Source organism: Bos grunniens, chromosome 7 (assembly GCF_055505025.1).
Source record: "Bos grunniens cultivar Pamir isolate PY7600 chromosome 7, Bosgru_T2T1.0, whole genome shotgun sequence".
NCBI classification, from domain to species: Eukaryota; Metazoa; Chordata; class Mammalia; order Artiodactyla; family Bovidae; genus Bos; species Bos grunniens.
In genome coordinates, this window is record NC_141171.1 from 23,861,757 (window position 1) to 23,881,326 (window position 19,570).

Sequence of the window (19,570 nt, forward strand, 5' to 3'; positions counted from 1 at the left end):
TAAATTACAGGAAAAGCACTAAAATGGTTTCCTCTTAACCTAATTATGAAAAGTGACTTACTATGGCACACTTAGTACACTTAGTCGCATGTTAAAATGAGCACAGAAAAGGAAGTCAACAAGGAGAGAACAGCTGTAATAGCCGGTATCACAAAGTATCAAGGAAAGCACTTGAAAATGATTCATAAAGCTTTCAAAGCAGACAAATGGTTCCATATATGCCATTACCCATAAGAGCAACTATTTCCACTTCTGACAGCTTGGAGGTACAGGAAGCTGCTCATTGAGGATGTCGGCAATTATTTGTTTGATTCTGTGGTACCTGCTCCACTAAACCAATCAAAGAGAAACCCAAGGTAGTTGCAGTTAGAAATCAATTCTTTTTGCTGCTTCATTTTAAATGTGTTATTGGCTAAGGTGTTGGTATTGAATGACGCTGTAGCTAGGTGTTTCACTGCATTTAGATTCTTGAATTAAAATTCTGCTTCTAAGTCACTACAATTACATACCTCAGTTTACTTGCATATTCTGAAATGTTATGCCTTATCAGGACTCTCTGTCCCCCTAAATTGGGGATTTCCTCAGACCTCACATTTTGTAATTGGGAAAGTGACTTCTCTGATAATTTAACTAGTTGTTAGTAATGAAAGCTAAACAGAGAACTGGAGCTTATAGGTGATTTACATCCAGGACATAATTAATTGTCCATGAGAGAATTATTTTCTATAATGTTTATTTAACATGTACCATACTCCCGTGTATGTTTAAATATTCTTTTTGTTATCATATTATATCTTTCCAGTCTGTGCTTAGGGGCCATTGGTACTATTTTCCAGTGCTCCACCACAGCAACTAACGTTACATGTGATCATAAACTACTGGGCTGACAGGATCCTCTCACTCAACACCTTCACATCAAAGATGAAGAAACAGATCTACAAGTTTGAATGACTTTCTAGAGGTCACAGAGTTAATTTCAAATGTAGAGTGAAAACACAGATTTCCAGTGTTCTCTCTACTATGTTGTACAATCTCTGAAGCCAGGATGTCATTCTCATGTATTCAGTGACAATGGTCCTTGTATGGAGGAGACTCTCCCTGACAGAGGACAAGTGATCATGATGATTCTGACATTGTGCTGCTGGCTTCTTTTTGAAGACACTACTGTTAACTCCCTGCAAGATGAGCCTGCAATTCAGCCACATTTTTGGTAGGGGCAATTGATTATCAATAAGCCAAACATATTCTTAATTGACTCCTCGGGTTTATGGTCAAGGACTAAAGTAGAAGAAACTTGCCTACTTTAGCATTATTTTTCTCAATAAAACACTTGGCAGGAATCAACTACAAAAATCTAGAAAGAGAAGTCAATTTTAGCAAGAATTTTAGATCAAGGAAGGAAAGGTCTGTTTTGGCTGCAATTTGCAAATCTCTTTCCAGCCAATATACCAAGACTGAAAGAAAGCACATACGTGTCAGTTCCATTAAGGTGATGAGGCAGAAATTCAAATAATATGAACCACCCCAGACTTATGCTAAGTGACTGAAAACAAATTCAATTTAACTTTGTTTAACCAAGAAGAGAATTCTTATTTCATCTGAGGGCCAAGCAACATTTATTCAGACAACTCCTACAGAATTATAGCCATAAACATTGAACACCACAGTTAAAAAGGGCTTAAAACCTTGGAGATTATTGGAGATTGACTGTCTACATGACAACTGAGAAGCTGTGCTGACCTGCACCCCATTGAATATAGTGAAAACTATATTGAACAAAAACATTTTTTAAAAAAACGAAACTACGGAAATGGACCTAAAGGCAAACAGTAAATGAAGAAACATCAACTAAAGAAAAATTTGAAATTTTGGTTTAAATGAAAGTACAAGAGTTTGTGGTATTCGAAGAAGAGTACTCACTACTACACCTCCCAAATGAGCAAGGTGGGGACTCCATTCCAAACTGCTGCAGCTTCGAACACAGGGCTCCTTGTCCCCAGCTCCCTGTCACAAAGCAATTTCCCCTCAGGGTAGAGTAAGACATTTCACCCCACCCCCTAGCTACCTGTTGTTGAAGCTATATCCTGGATGAATGTCATTGAGGGGCAGCCCTCACTCATGGTACAAAGTCTTTACTACATGATACTGTCAGCCTGAAAGTGGAGGCTCTTTTTATCTTTGCCCTGGTTCATGAAGCAGTAGTCCCATGTTAGGTGAGATAAGCACCTGAGGACTTCTGTCTCCTCTACCCTGACTTCTTAGGATTCCAATCCTAGAGGGAGAAGGGTCACTCAAAGAGAAGCATACCACTGTTCACAGTTTAACTCTTGAGCCCAAGGTTAGAGATTTTGCCTGGGGTGGACAAACTGTAAAACAGCTCCGAATCACTGAATCACTTCCTGAACTGATTTCGCTGGAGAAAATCAAGCCTAAGGGCATTCTCAAAATCTGTGGAAGTTGCAGTGAAAGGCAACTGGGAGGAAATTTAAGCTCAGTTGATAAAGAATCCGCCTGGAATGCAGGAGACCTGGGTTTGATTCCTGGGTCAGGAAGATCCACTGGAGGCAGTATAGGCTACCCACCCCAGTATCCTTAGGCTTCCTTTGCGGCTCAGTTAGTAAAGAATCTGTCTGCAATGCGGGAGACCTGGGTTCAATCCCTGGGTTGGGAAGACCCCTTGGAGAAGGGAAAGGCTACCCACTCCAGTATTCTGGCCTGGAGAATTCCATGGACTGTGTATTCCATAGGGTCTCAAATAGTGGGACACGACTGAGCAACTTTCACTTTCACTTTCAAACCAGTAGGCTGGGTAATTTATAAGAGTTCTCTCTTATAACTACAGACAACTAGGCCAAAACAACTAGACAGAAGATCCCACAAGAAAATAAAAGACTTTAGCAACTCTGAGCCAGCTAGATCTAACAGATATTTATTTAGCACTCCACACAACAGCAAGAGGATATATGCAGATTTAATATTCTCCAGGATAATCTATATGCTAGGCCATAATCCAAAACTCAATAAACTTAAAAGGCTAGAACAATACAAAATGTGTTCTCCTACCACAATGGAACGGAATTAGAAATCAGTAGTAAGAGAAAATTTGGAAAACTCATTAATATGTTTAAACAACACACTCCTAAATAACCAATGGGTTAAAAAAGAACTCAAAAGGGAAATCAGAAAATACACTGAGATAAACGAAAACAAGACACAACAAATACATTGCTTAGAAAGAAATGTATAGCTATATGCCTATGTTAAGGAAGATCCAAATCAATAACCTAAACTTCTACGTAAGACACTAAGAAACCAAAGAGACTAAAGTAAGCAGAAGGAAAGAAATAATAAAGGGTGTGTGTGTGTGTGTGTGTGTATGTGAGTGTGAGTGTGTGTGTGCTCCGCCATCTGACTTTGTGATCCCATGGACTGTAGCCCACCTCTGTCCATGGAATTTTCAGGCAAGAATACTCGAGAGGGTTGCCACTTCCTCCTCTGGGTATCTTCCCAACCCATGGCTCAAACCCGCATTTCTTGTGTCTCCTGCATTGGCAGGTGGATTCTCTGCCACTTGAGAAGCCCTAATAAAGGTTAGAGGAGAAATTAATTAATAGAAACAGTAAGTTAACATCTCCAAAGGAACAGTAGTCTTCTTTCTCCAGGAAAGCACTATAGGAGGGCTGTGGCTGATGAATTCAGTAGCTTATAATACTTTGCTTTTGTTACTTACTGTCACATTGGACTAGGCTTCCCCAGTGGCTCAGATGGTAAAGAATCTCCCTGCAATGCAGGAGAACAGAGTTCAATCCCTGGGTCAGGAAGATCCCCTGCAGAAGGGAATGGCAACCCACTCCAGTATTCTTGCCTGGAGAATTCCATGGACAGAGGAGCCTGGTGGGCTACAGTCCACGGGGTCACTAAGAGGCAGACGTGACTAAGCCGCTAACACTTTCACCCCACTGGACCACAAGTTGTCATTCAGTTAAACTTTAGACAGAATTTCTTTTCTGAATAAATGGAACCACTATCTATGTAGATGTGCAAATGACAGAATATTCCCAACCCTCATTAAAATTGCATGTACACATGGATATTTACTAGGTATCTTAAAACAACAAACCCAATTTTGGATGATCAAAAATTCTTTTCTCTCCCTTCTATCCTTGGAAAATCTATTCCTCCCCAGGTCTATTCCTTCCATCTAAGAACATGACCTATGCAGTTGTTCAACCAAAAATAGAGAGGGATCTCTTTCTTGATAATATCTAATCCAACAGTAAATCCTTCCTTGTTTACCTCAAAAACAACCCGAAATGTGTATTTGTTTTCTCCATCTTCATCAATGACATACTAGTCACGACCACCATCTTCCATCTGCAAATGGAATCTAATCACCTTGCTTTTCAAAACAATTTTATGCCTTTTCCTAGGCACTGCATAAAATGTAAATTGTTGAATTTGGTACACCAGGTCTGACACAATTTAGCCATGCCTGCCTCTCCAACTTCATTTCTTTTATTACCCTTTTGTTCACCAGTTTCCAGACAAAGTGGCCTTTATTTACTTGATGATATTAGGTGTTTTCTTTTCTTTTTTTTTTTTTTAATTACAGCATCTTCACTGGCTTTTTTATTGTGATCTGGAATACTCCAACTCTATTTCTTGTGACTGGGTCATTTTTGTCATTAATACGTCAACTTAACTCTTACCTACTCCCTAGACACTTCTAAGTAAAAATATTTCTTCAGGCACTATTATCACTGTATTTTATTTTCCTCAAAATAAATATCATTTTCATATATTTTATTCATTTCTTGTTTATCTCTTTGTCTCTTCCAATGGACTGTAAGCTTCACAAGAGCAGAGACCTTGTCGATCCTGTTCACTGGTATATCCTCAGCTACTGAAGAATGCCCAGCAAATGGTAGTGACTCCATAAATAAATGAACACATTCTTGAAATTTCCTACTATTCCAATCCTATATTCAACCTTTTACTGTTGTGTACTGTTTTAATGTTGAATAATCCTGGTGGCATTACTTTATAAATATCTTTTGAATATATCTACTTCTTCTCATTCCCTCTATTACCTTGCCAGATAACATTAATCTCTTAATTGAGATTAAGAATCTCTGATTCTGAGACAGCCTCCTACCTGAATTTCTGGTATCATCTTTTGTCCCTCTCTCATCTTCTTACCACCCTGAAGATATGAATAATCCATTCAAAACTATAAGAGAATCATGTCGCTCTGCTATTTGGTAATGTTCAGTGGCTTCCCACTGTTAGACAAATATCAAAATTACTAAGAGCTACAAGGCCATAGGTGGTCTTATTCCTATATACCTCTTCAGTCTCATCTCACTATTTTCTCCTTCATGCTCCAATTTCTGGCCACCCTGGCTTTCACTGAATTACTTGTCCTATTCTGCTTTTTGCATCGCGAAACTTTAGTGTGTGCTACTCCATCAGCCTGGAACAGTTGTCTTACTCCTCTTTAATACTTATGTTTCAGATCTCAATCAAGAGTGTTAAATGCTTTAGGAAAGTCTTGTTTGATCCATAGTCAAGATCAAATACTCAAGCCTGGGTTATCAGCAGGAACACTGTTGAAAAAAGAAGAAAAGTGAGAAAATAAAAAAAGAAAATCCAGATGAGATGCCTGGGTTCATCCCAGGCTTGTTGGGTCAGATTATAAAGGAGAGGGTTCTAGCTATTCATATTTTCTAAACCTCCCCTTCTGTTTGTTATCTCTGATTATGAAACTCTGATTCTACAGGATCTCAAGCTATTGCTGAAAATACTTCAAACATTGAGACTAAACTATTTCTCAAGGCTGAGCATCCCCTTTTGGTTAGCTCCAACTGATCATTAGAAAGATCAATTTTAGTGACTGAGCAAAAATTGGTTTTCCCTCAACCTCTTTCAACTGATGCTCATTCTGTACCTCTAACATATATAACAAATTCGAATTTGGTGAAACACAGGGCTGCTTTGTTTTACTGACAAGTCATCTGACACTTTGACTCATAATAAGCTTTCTTTTCATCTAGTATCTAAGCCTCTGACACTGATGCTAACTAATGCTTCCCCACTTAATGCACATGGACAGTGTTCTGTGTGTCTTTTTCACTTGAGCATACTATTCTTCAATATACCTATTGTATTTTATTTCATTCCATTTAGCCTATTCTAGAATGACAAAATCTTTGGGGTCCTGATCTGCTACCCTTCTGTTTTACTTCTTCTAGTAATGAATATAGATGTGCCTTCAGAAAATCATTAATGAAAATGTTTAATAAAAAAAAATCTAGATCACAGACATTTTCTATGTTGCTGAAAACATTTCTTTACACTAAATTCTTCTGATATCAACTCAGTTACAAATTCACCATTTAATCAGTTTAGACAATATTGAAAACTTTCCAAAATGTGATAGTTTGGACAACTATAACAAAATATCATAAACTGGGTAACTTATAAACAACAGAAATTTATTTCTTACAGTTGTGGAGGTTGGGATGTCCAAGATCAGGGAGCTGGCACATTCTGTACCTGGTGAAAGCCCCCTTCCAGTTTGTAGACTATCAACTTTTCCCTCTGTCTTCACTTGGCAGAACAGGCAAGGGAACTCATTTTCAAAGTGCATTAATTTCATTCATGAGGGATCTGCCCCCATGATTTAATCACCTCTCAAATGTGCCGACCCCTAATACTAACTATAACATTGGGCAGTAGGAGTTCAATGTTTGAACTTCAGGGGCACAAAAATATTTAGCCTATAGCACCCTGTGTATATGTGCTCAGTTGCTCAGTCATGTCTGACTCTTTGCAATCCCATGTACTGTAGTCACCCAAGCTCCTCTGTCCTGGAATTTTCCAGGCAAGAATACTGGAGCGGGTTGTCATTTTCCACTCCAGGGGATCTTCCCGGCCCAGGAATCAAATCTGAGTCTCTTACATCTCCTACACTGGCAGACGGATTCTTTTACCACTGTGCCACCTGGGAAACACCCAGGATATTTTATCTAAAGCTTCTTTTAAAACAATGGCAACAGTCATAAAATAGCTTATTTTATTCCGGGTGTTATTATGTATTAGGCAGCATTTTTCTCGAGGTTAAATCTATTAATTTATGTGACAAGAACTCAAAGAAAAGTGAACATTGCAATTTTTATTGTTTTCCTTCCAATTATTATTTCTATTATTATTGTTCTTAGCAGTTCTATAACCAATTGTAACATTGTCAGGAAAAAAAAAAGGAAAAAAAAACTGTAGTTACTCTGATATAACTTGTTTTAATGAGGCCATGCTGGCTTTAATGATCCTGTTTCCTTTCCCAATTGCTCACATATCAACCTTAAAATAATATCTTTTAAATTTTAGCCTGGAAAAAAGGCCAAGTTTTCTTGTTTGCAGAGTGTACATATCAGAACTGCTTTTTTTGGTTGTTGTTTCTGCATAGTACCTTAGAGTTACTCAGTATTAACTGTAGGAGAAATGCACATTTTTGGAAGTTTGGGATCAGATTATTAAATAAAGTCTATTTGAAAGGCAGACATGATTAATACTTCAATGCTTATACAGACCACCAAACGGCTGATTAATGTGTCTTAATAGTTCATTTTTTATATTCTAAGGATGATTATACCACTTTCTATATAGGCACAAGGGATTATCACAGATTTTTGACCACTAAGTTAAAACTATCTTGATTATAGCGTACAGCAACATTTAGATAGGCACTTCATCTCTAAAGAGGTTTCATGTAATGACTAATATGCAGTATTAGGAAGGAACCTCCATTCCTCTGGTTTTGTTTTTCCATACAGAGTGACAATAACCCTATAATACCCAGTCTTCCTTCTTCATCCCTGTATACCCAATCCTCTTTGCTCATCCCTTCCTTTATTCCACCTCATACAGAGGAAGTGTTTGTGGTTGACTGGGCAAGGGCATTGACTCATGTATTTTAATTAGCAGAGCTCATCTATTAAACATCTATGGGCTCTGGGGATTAATTTTCTTTTTTTCCCACTCAGGACAGTTATTCCGGGTCAGTATATCAGTATAACAGTATATCTGGTTAACTCAAAGTTTCCCTTGGTAAGTTTTAGCAAATCTTTTGGTCAGCAAATGAAAGTCATAGCCTCTAATTAGCTTTATTAATACTAAAACCAGTATTTGATCTCTGTCATTCTCTCTTCCATGTCTTATTTCTCAATTGGTTCTAAATTCAAGATGGAGCCAAAAAAGGGTGTGATTTATTGGTTTTCCCACACTGAGAACTCTCCAGCTCATTCTTTGAGATCCCATAGGATCTAAATGTTTTTCTTGAGGACTGTGAGACTTTCTTTAACTTAGCTGGAGGTATTTACCCAGAAACAACACGTCTTATTCATGATGGCTCAAGTCCCTCCTTGTTTAGGAATCAGCAGATCTATCTCCTATTTTGGAGGACAACCCCTGCCAAGTTGCGTTGGCTCTTTAGAGCTATCCTGAGGAATCCTATCCCTAGAAACTTAATTTTGGGGGTGTTCATTAGAATAGCACTCATTTTTGGTTCTGAACAGGCATTTGGCTCTCCCAGGGCCTCACAGGTGTAGAGTGTCCTCTTCTGTTTTCTTCCATGGCTGGACTCATGAATAGTGAATCCAGGAATTGTGTCCTGGTACCTCGACTGATGTGGGGGTAGAAAGTATTGCAGGGTAGGGGCCCTTCCACGCGAGCTGGAGTTGAGCCTTTGGGGACCCGTCTTTCCAGACTTTAATTAGGACTTGAGTCCCTGGAGCATATAGTGGTGGCTCTTTAGAATCTTTTGAGTCCTGGTTGACATTACACAAGCATATATCCTGTTGGAATTGCCCAATGGCCATGGTTTAAGACCAGAGGGTCTGAGCCTCTGGATCTAGGAAGAGGTCACTGACACAAACCACAGGTCTCCCAGATAGCATCTCATAAGGACTAAGACCAACCTGTTCCTTAGGGGCAATATGGGTGAAGAGGAGAGCTGTTGGTAAAGCCTTCTTCTATCCCAGGGAGGTCTCCTGGGTTATCTTTTTTATCGCTGATTTTAAGAATTGGTTGGCTCTTTCTACTTTTCCTGAAGACTGAGGCCTCCAGACAGTTGGAAACAATAAGGAATGCCCAATGCTTTAGAGACCCCTTGGGTGACCTTAGAAGTAAATGATGTCCCATTGTCACTTTATAACGACTTGGGCAGACCAAATCTTGGAATGATTTCATGAAGCAGTTTTTTTTACCACCTCCTCAGCCTTCTCAGTCTGAGTGGGAAAGCCTTCAGTCCATCCTGTGAATGTATCTATCATGACTGGTACGTATTTATACCCTTGAGAAACTGGCATCTGGGTGAAGTCCATCTGCCAGTCCTTTCCTGGGTTGGGTCCATGCCATTGGATGGGCTGGGCTAGCTGGGGTCTTCGAGCTCCTTGGAGGTTGTTTAACTGGAAAGTGGAAAAAGAGGAGACAATTTGCCTTATAGTCATTTGGAGGCTTGTTCCTCTGAAGGACCTTTCTAGTAATTTTTGGAGTGGTGGCATGTAAGGAGTTAACCAACTTCCATTGGAGGTTCCCAGGCAGAAAAGGGAGCCCCTCCTTTTGGAACACCCCATATGATCTTCTTGAAAGCCCTCGCTCATAGCTTTAAGAGTCTCACCTTCAGTATATGAAGGAGTTTCTAGCAAATTAGTCTGTGGAACTAAGGTGGCAAACCCTATTAGGTCATTGTTCTGTACTGCTGCTCTCTCAGCTGCCTGATCAGCTACTTGGTTCCCTCGTGCCACTTCCGTGCTCCCTTTTTGGTGTCCTTTACAATGGGAGACTGAAACCTCGGCGGGCAGATGGACTGCCTTCAAGAGCCTAAGGCTTTGATCACCATATTTGACTGGGGACCCTCACATGGCCAAGTGGCCCTTTTCTTTCCAAATAGCAGCATGTGCATGTAGCACCAGAAAGGCATACTTGGAGTCAGTGTAAATGGCTACTCTTTTTCCTTTTCCCAGCTCTAAAGCTCGAGTCAGGGCTGTGAGCTCAGCCAATTGGGCTGAAGTACCTGGTGGCAAAGGTTTAGCCTCTATGGTCTCAAAGTTAGAGACTACTGCATATCCAGCTCTTCTTTTTCCATCCAAGACAAAGCTGCTCCCATCAGTGTACCAGATTTCCTCAGGATTGGTCAGAGGATCTTTTGACAATCCCTCTCGGGGTTTTGTACAGTGGCCTAAAGTTTCTAGGCAAGAGTAAAAGGGGAGAGAGCCCTCAGGGGTAGGCAGGAACATAGCTGGGTTAAGAACCTCACAAGGGGATACAGTCAGGCCTGGATTTTCCATCAGCACTACTTGATATCTGAGAATCCTTTGATCAGACATCCATAAATGGCCTCTCTGATTCAGGAGTTGTTTTACTTGGTGGCTGGCAAAAATAGTTTGCCCCCAGAGAGTTTTATAGCATCTTCTATCAGGACTGCAGTAGCTGCAAGATTTTGAAGGCAGGGAAAGATCGCTTCCTAATAAGGGAGTAGGACACTCAGGGACCACCAGAAACTGGTGGGAAAATATTTGTCCATCCCAACAACAAAGTGCTCTGGTGCATCTGTTTGTAATTGTCTCTCCTGTAGCACCCAAAACGGTACAGGTTTGGGAGGAGAAGGCTCTGGAGAAGGAGGTCAGGACACAGTAGGTAGCCCCTGTATCAAACAAGAAATTCTCGGATCTACCTGCCACATGCAGTTGTACCCTTGGCTCCAGCCCTGTGATGGTTATCTGTGACAGTCGGGTTGGCTGGAGTGGGCCACTTCAGTCCTGTTGAACCACTGTGAGGGAAGGCTTGGTGCCTGACCTTGAGGCTTTTGGGTCCCAAGGGCAGAGTGCCGCCCAATGTCCCAGTTGATGGCATTTGTAGCAAGCCATTTAAGGAGACTTGCTATGGTTTGGCAGAGAAGGCAACGGCACCCCACTCCAGCACTCTTGCCTGGAAAATCCCATGGACGGAGGAGCCTGGTGGGCTGCAGTCCATGGGGTCGCTAAGAGTCGGACACAACTGAGCAACTTCACTTTCACTTTTCACTTTCATGCATTGGAGAAGGAAATGGCAACCCACTCCAGTGTCCTTGCCTGGAGAATCCCAGGGACGGGGGAGCCTGGTGGGCTGCCTCTGGGGTCGCACAGAGTCGGACACAACTGAAGTGACTTAGCAGCAGCAGCAGCCATGGTTTGGACACTCTTTGGCCTGTATACAGATTAGACATTTGCCTTGTGCCTGTCCTTTGAGGACTTGGGGTTTGCCATAGGACTTCCCTGGAAGGCGGCCAGCATCTGGGCATGCCTCGTCTCTTTCATTCTCTCCCTTTCCTGGGCCCTTGGCCTCCCTCTCCTGTTCTTTGTTATAAAAGGTATTGGTGGCTGTCTGGACCATCTCATCTAAAGAAGCAGCAGGGTCCTGCTGCTGTAGCTGTTGTAAGTTTATCCTGATGTCTGATGCACATTGGGACAGGAATTTGTCCTTTAAAATCAGCTGTCCCTCATAAGAGTCTAAGTTCAGATTGGTAAACTTTTGAAGGTCCCTTTTTAGATGTTCCAGAAAGGCAATGGGATTCTCATTAGGCTTCTGAGTTACTGCTGAGACCAGGCACAGTCCCACAACTAATAGGCATCCTTCTATTTCCATGGGTGGGCTTCCTTAGGGGTGAGTCTTTCTGAAGCTTATCCTACCCAGTACTGTTGCAACCTGAGAGCTGGGTGTCCCTGAATCAGGATGCAGATCCCCAGACAGGTTGAGGCATCACAATTATCTGGAGATCGAATCCCTAGGCAGGTTGAGGCAGGTCAGCCTCCTCAGAATTGGGTCCCTAGGCAGGTCAAGGCATGCTGACCTCCTGGGACCCCTGGGCAGGTGGATCCCCAAGCAGGTTGAGGCATGACAACCACCTGAGGACCAGATCCTTAGACAGGTCAAGGCAGGTCGACCTCCTGGGACCCCCACGCTGGAGTTGGGCATCCCCAAGGTCTCCAGTGTGACTAGTGCTGGGCAGAATTAAGGGATTGTAATCTTACTCATCGGAGAAGGCAATGGCACCCCACTCCAGTACTTTTGCCTAGAAAATCCCATGGACGGAGGAGCCTGGTAGGCTGCAGTCCATGAGGTCGCTAGAGTCAGACACGACTGAGTGACTTCACTTTCACTTTTCACTTTCATGCATTGGAGAAGGAAATGGCAACCCACTCCAGTGTTCTTGCCTGGAGAATCCCAGGGACGGGGAAGCCTGGTAGGCTGCTGTCTGTGGGGTCACACAGAGTCGGACACGACTGAAGCGACTTAGCAGCAGTAGCAGCAGCAATCTTACTCATTGCTAGTTTGTCCACCATGGATGGGAATAGAAACCATGATGTAAAGCAATCCAAGCCTGCGCCCTGAGACTGGGAACCTGGTGCAACAGCCATAAGCCTTATCCTCTTATTGCTCTGAGGGAATGTAGGTAACTGATTTCTTCCCTAGTCCTCCACAAAAGCAGTTTAGGGTGTTTCCAATGGTAAACATTTTATTGTCATAGATCCACTTTAGGTAATAACAGAAGTAATGACAAAGGAGTGGGTTATTTGGTCCTGTTAGGGGCATTAAGAGTATTTAATAATAAGCAGGGTGGAGCGATGTTGTCTACAAGGCAGCAGGGTCCTGGTTGTAGGAGTTAGGAAGTGGTTTAGGAACAAATCAGTAAGAGACAACAGACCAGATGTTCAATAAAAGTGGAGTGGCGATTTGATCCGAGGGGTATGTTTGTGACTTTAGGAGAAGGTTAGTAAGGGTTTGGGCCCAAATGGCCTGCAGGGCTAATTCCCAAGTGGCAAAAATTATCCCTGGAAGCCCAATTGCCCTTGAAGGGATGCCACCAACAGATGGACTTCTAGCACTGTGTGCCTGACACCCGCCCTAGAGGGTTCACTGAGAGATGCTGTTGTTGCACATGTTGTAGGAAACATGGAAGATGAAGGCCTGAATATCTAGAAGGATTGGATATTATACAGTATTTCCCTCCCAAGGGCCAGCTATTTTATGTTTGTCCCTCCAGAAGATTGTAGAGGAAACACTGTGGGCCAGGAAGGGGCTCAGGAAAAGAGCATGAAATAGGAGGGAAGAGGGCAGGGCACAACTTTTGAAAGAATGACATAGCCCAAGGGCATAACATAAACAGATTAAAAATCAAATGGGCCCAAGATGACCAGGCAAATTCAACTAAACCTTGATCCTCAATCTGCAAGCTAAATGACACAACCAGAGGTGCCAGGACAGTTCCAAGACACTGTCAAAAGGAGTTGGAATGAACCTCCCACTCATTAGCATATGAAATCACCCAGCCCATAAAAAACCAACCTCACCACATTCCATGTCCATCGCACTCGCCCTCAGTGATGGCCCACACTCTTGGAGTGTGCTTCTCTCTGAATCCGAACAAATCCACCTCTTACCTATTGCTGTGTTTCTCACTGAATTTTTTTTGCAATGAGACATCAAGAACCTGAGCTTCATTAGATCCTAAAATCAGGCACCCAGGGTTTTGGCTGGGCTCAAGACCCAGCAGAATACGACTAAGTGGCTAAGCATAGCACAGAGTCCCTGCCACGTGGGTTTGGGTCCTAATCTTAGGTAAACAGTTTCAAACACAACTTTTCCCCTTCAGGAGAGATGATGACCTGCCCAATATTTTGTAAGCAGTGGCATAGATGGAGAGAGGAGCTGAAGGACTGAAGGAAAATGCAGTGAGAAAAACATGCCGAGGAAACCCCTTCATAATCTGCCAGAAAAACTGCTAAGTACCTGACCTGTGCTCACAATTTTCATTGGCCTGATCCTTGGCACAAAGATTAAGGAAAGAGGAACCCTCACGCACTTGGGCAACAGCTACTAAGGAGCAGCCGATAGTAGAGCCTTTGGGACACATTGGGGAGTAACCCCTGCCAGAGTCCCTCACTGCACCCACTGCCACTCACCTGTCTGCAGGGGTTTCAAGAAACAAGAATCAAGAGATTGTAAAGGAATTAAGATTTTGCTAGCCATATGTCCTTCCAGCCATATGAGCAAGGACCTCCTACCTTAACCGGAGGTCTACTGGAATCTGAGACTGAGCTGTGTGAGCTTGATGTCAAATTTGTTATTGCAGTCCTGGTTCCCCGCATGCTGGGCTTCTTCTCACTTTCACTGCACTGGGTTTTCTTTGCGATCAGCTTCCACTGCAGGAGCTTTCACAAAGTTGGGCTTCTGCTGTGCTTGGCCTCTGCCTCGTAGGGGCCAAACCGAGGTTGTTTCAGCCAGGTTAAATCTGAGTCATGGCACCAGATATGTTGGGGGAGTGCGTAATTTCCTTGGTTCTGTCTCACTGCAGCAAAAACTTGAAGCAGCAGACCAGTGTTACAGCTCGGTTTTATTTGGCAAGCAAAGGAAAATACAACCTTAGGCATGAGGGCGGACCGACCCAAAAGAGGCCTCAATCCATCTTGGCTTCCTTCTTTTTATATGTTTGTCTCCTCCCCATCACCCCTTGAGCCTGCCCTATGCAAACTGGGCTGGCCAAGAAGCGGGTGTGTTTGTTTCGCCTGAAGTTCTCACTCTGGTCCTCAGACCTTCCTTTGTTCCATTTTTGCAGGCTTCTCCCTTCTTTGTCTTTTAGTCACCACCATTTTGGACTCCTTTTTCCTATTCTAACTACCTAACACCTTTAAATTTATTAATATATCATTTTAATTCCATATGGCTCAGATCTGTAGCCTCACCCACATAATATAGAAACAAAATCTTCTTATTTAATCATGAATACATTTTTTTTTAATTTTATTTTTAAACTTTACAATATTGTATTAGTTTTGCCAAATATCGAAATGAATCCACCACAGGTATACCTGTGTTCCCCATCCTGAACCCTCCTCCCTCCTCCCTCCCCATACCCTCCCTCTGGGTCGTCCCAGTGCACCAGCCCCAAGCATCCAGTATCGTGCATCGAACCTGGACTGGCGACTCGTCTCATACATGATATTACACATGTTTCAATGCCATTCTCCCAAATCTCCCCACCCTCTCCCTCTCCCACAGAGTCCATAAGACTGATCTATACATCAGTGTCTCTTTTGCTGTCTCATACACAGGGTTATTGTTACCATCTTTCTAAATTCCATATATATGCATTAGTATACTGTATTGGTGTTTTTCTTTCTGGCTTACTTCACTCTGTATAATGAATACATTTCTAAAAGCAAATTTCCAAAGCACCATTCCTTCCCCAATCTACCCTTCTAATTCCATGATATTAAAATTATGTCCCATACATGGTTAGTGACTCATTTCCTGAAGAGAAGCAGGAGTTTATACAGTAACATGCTGTTTTTATGTACTTTTTAAAACAAAATGAACAATAGAACAAAAAAATGCCCTTGTGAGAAAATCAAGAATTCGTTGTTGCAAGTGATACAAACTCAATTTCAACTAGCTTAAGCAAAACAAAAATAAAACAAAAAGGGAACTAAAAGACTCTATAAACTGGAAAAAGAAGGGATACTGTGCTACAGTAACAGCAGGTACCCACTGCGTTCCACTGACCGGCGCCCTTGCATGCACACACAAACTGCTATATACATACTTCCTTCCAAATATACAATTCATTTAAGTGTTTGTTCAGCATTATTTACACAATTATTACAAGGAATGAAGAATGCACTCTCAGTGTTAGGAGGTGAAATAGATGAAAGTAAAAACCTACCTCAACTACCACAAGCAATCCCTGCTTTTATACCAGTTTATCAGATTATAGCTACAGGCTCTTTTTTTTTTTTTTTTTCTTTAAATACACATACACACTTAAGTTTTTAGAGAAACATACAATGTTGATGCATGCATGTATATCTTTGTGTTTTTCACAGAAAAGTCACACTTCATGTAATATAAAAATTGCTTCCATCCCTCTCCCTCTCGCCCACCACAATAAGTCCCTTGGAGAGTTTGCCATGTCATTTTCAAACCTGATATATAGTATGTCATGGCTGTATATACCATAATCTATTTGCAGTTTATTTTCCCACTAATGGACATACAGGCTGCTTCCAATTTTACAGTAATAAACAATACTGCAATGAAAATACTCGTTTATTCCTTCTTCTGAGTATAGTATTAAAACTGGGTGTATAACAAGAAATTGTATAAATTGTGTTTATATTTTCTTCCCTGTTTTCCATTAGTCTGTGATTTTCATTATTTGGCTACCATTTACATATTTTACTATTAATCCAGTGTTCACTGTTTGTATATTCTTTTCCATCTTGCTTTCTAACATCTTGCTTTCTAACACTGCTTATAGTGAAGTGTATTGGTTGCAGAGACTTTAAAAATGTTATATAGTCAAATTTATCAATTTAACTTTATGGCTTCTAATTTTGGTTTACAGAGAGCTTCCATAACCCACAGTCCCCAGATTATTTTGATTTATTTTCTTTAAAAGTAATTTTATGTTTCAGAACTTTAATTCAACTAGAATTTATTTTTACGACTCAAGTGAAGATCTTTAACTGTGGTTTTGCCAAATACTTATCAGAATTTTCAGCACTACCTTTAGGTAGCTTAAAGGTTCTCTGTCAATTCAAAAGAGTTAAAATTATTTTTATAACTAACTTTCCATATAGATAGGTCACTTTCTGTCAAAATGATCAGTTTTTTACATCTGTACCAAATAACCAGTGCTTTAATTATTTTATATTAGAGAAAATTCTCTCAAACATTTCGCTGTAAATCATCTCAGTTGCTTTCTACTTTAAACTGAGCTAGAACAGAGACTGGATTTACTCTTCCAGAAGAAATACTGGACAAAATACACAAATAATAGTCTTTAAGACATTGAAAAAGGAAAATGATCACTGAGAGAAAGGAAACAAATTTAGGCTTACCACTGTCACAGGTTTATGACCTTGAATGTTCCAGGCAACAGAACAGGGAGGAAAAACCCAGGCAGAGCCTGGGCGATTTCCTGACCTGAGATGGTGGAAATGGGAACTGAGTGGCTATAGTTAGCCCAAACACTACTCTGTTACTAACAAGTCTCAAAAGTAGAAACTATTCCAAGTAACTTAATCTCATCTCAGAACAAAGCTCAATCATACACGTTATCAATGCAAAAATGTCCAGCACTTAAGGCAAAATTCTCAATGTCTGACATTGGGGAAACCCAGGAAAAGACAACCCCAAATTAGGGGGGAAAAATAATACTAATAAAAAGCAAACAACAAGGTCTGAAAAGCCCAGCACACCTGAGGTGGCAAGCTTTCCGGGCAGGGACTCGCCATGCTGGGGTGGTCTGGGGTGGCCTTGTGGCCACCAGGGGAGGCTGGACCCTAGGACAAGGGGTGCTTCCTGCCTGACTGGCTCCAGAGAAGCTCCCAACACCTAGCTGCATACTATGCACCTTTACCGTCCACCCCCAACTATGGCCACTACAGGTACGCCCTGACCCCCAAAGAGGAGGGTTTCCAACCTTTCTCACAGTTGCAGTCCCTGTCCACATAGGCTTCTGGACAGCATCTTCCTTGCTGTGTGCACTGGCCTGACCTTGCCAAGGGAGCCACTCTATGACCTGCCCTGGTACAGCAAGCTGCCAACTTGGTACCCAATTCCTCACCTCCCCAAGGAGGTGGCACACTTCCAGAATGGCAGTCACCACCAGCGAAGACTTGGGACACACTGGCGGCCACTGTGATGGTGGACAGTGCTGGGAACCTGAAATTTTCATTTTGCTGCTGCCCAGGGATGCTTTGCTATTACCTGAGAGGCCAAAGCCCTCCCTGCTGTTACCTGAGTCCCCCAGTGAGCTCTGGAAAGTCAAAGTGTTAGCTGTGCAGTCCTTAGGTCTAGTTTTGTGATCGCATGGACTGTAGCCCACCAGGCTCCTCTGTTGATGGAATTCTCCAGCCCCAAACTCGTGAACTGAGGGGAGGGCATCTCACCGCTACCACTTTACCCAGGAAGACCTGCACGTAGGTCTATACTGGGTCATCCCCAGCCCGCAGCTTTCAGCTCACCTGCACCATGCAATTTCCAGCCTCCTGATCCCCACCGACAGCTCCAGGTCTGATTTTCCTCCTCAGACTCTGAATAACGACTCCCTTCAGCTACCAGAAGGTCTCCACCTCCAGCAGATGGAAGTTCGGTGAAGTCACAGATTTAGGGGTATTCTATAGTAGCTTGGGGGCCAAAGGAATCAGGTTTGGGACCTTTCAGCATAAAGTGGTCAACACCAGTGAAGTCAAGACACAAGTCCTTAATACATGGGAGATCTTTGAAGATGGTCATTTGAGCCACTTTATTGATGGAAAATGAGGTGCAAGGAACTGGACATCCTATGTCAGCTGTGCCAGCTGGAGAAGAACCTTGTGGCCAGACTATGTCAAGGGCAGATCTTTTATGAAAGCTGTAAGGAGACCTACCAGAACCAAGAGCTCCTCCTGTGGTATGGAGATTGCTATAATATCTTTGGATATTCCGGTGAGCCTACAGGTTGTAAAGCAGGGGAAGCAGGCATCCTGCTTTGGGTCCTCCAAAGGGGATGACACATCTTTGCCGTACCCAGTGAGGCCCTCTTAGTGGAAGGACTGGGCTCTTTCCTGCAGCTTCTCCACTTGCCTATGGAATGTCTCCCTTCCAACTCTAACGCAGAACACAAAACTGAGGGCGTGTCTAACCAGATGGCCACTACCCAGATGGAGGAAGATGTCCTCATATTTCCAAAGCTGCTGAACCTACTTCTGTTCACCAGCATACTTCTTCTTCTATCCCTTCACCCGTTCACAGAGAAAAAAATAAAAGTGAAACAAATGGATGCAACCTCTGCCTTAAAAAAAAAAAGCAAATAAGAAAACATATTAAAATTAACAGTGATATAAAGTTGGTTGTCATAACTATATTCCACATGGTTAATAAGTTCAGTAAAAAACTGAGCATGTTGAATAGAGACATGGAAAATATAAAAAAGATCCAAAAAACTCCAAACCAAAATCCCAGAGCTTAAAATTATGTCAGAAATGAAAAATCCTCTGGATGCGATTGATGGCTGACTGGATATTGCAGCACAAATAATTGATGAACTTGAAGACATAGCAACAGAGATTACAAAATACGAAAAAGAGAGCAGAAAGTCTAAAATAATGAGGAGAATTAGCGAGCTATGTGACAACTTCAAGCAACCTAATGTATGTGTGATTAAAGTCCCAGAAGTAGAGAAGAAACAGGAGGTACAGAAAAAACATATGAAGAATAATGGCTCAATTTTTTACTAATTTTATGAAAAGTATAGTGCACAGCGTGAAGTTTTACAAAGGCAAAAGAAACATTTTAAAAACGGCACCAGAGCATATCATGATCAAACTGCTCAAAACCAGTGATAAAGGCAAAAATATTAAAAGCAGCCAGAGAAAAAAGACACATTACATACAAACGAATAGAGATAAGGATGACAAAATATTTCTTATCTGAAGCAATATGAACCTGGTCATAGTGGAGCAACATCTTTGAAGTACTAAAAAAAAAA

At 41.8% G+C, this 19,570-nt stretch overlaps 1 pseudogene; it reads left to right on the forward strand.

Moving 5' to 3' along the window:
- The window catches only part of LOC147368926 (PR domain zinc finger protein 14-like), a 32,010-nt pseudogene extending 13,383 nt beyond the window's left edge, over positions 1-18,627 (forward strand).
- The last annotated feature ends 943 nt before the right edge of the window (positions 18,628-19,570 follow it).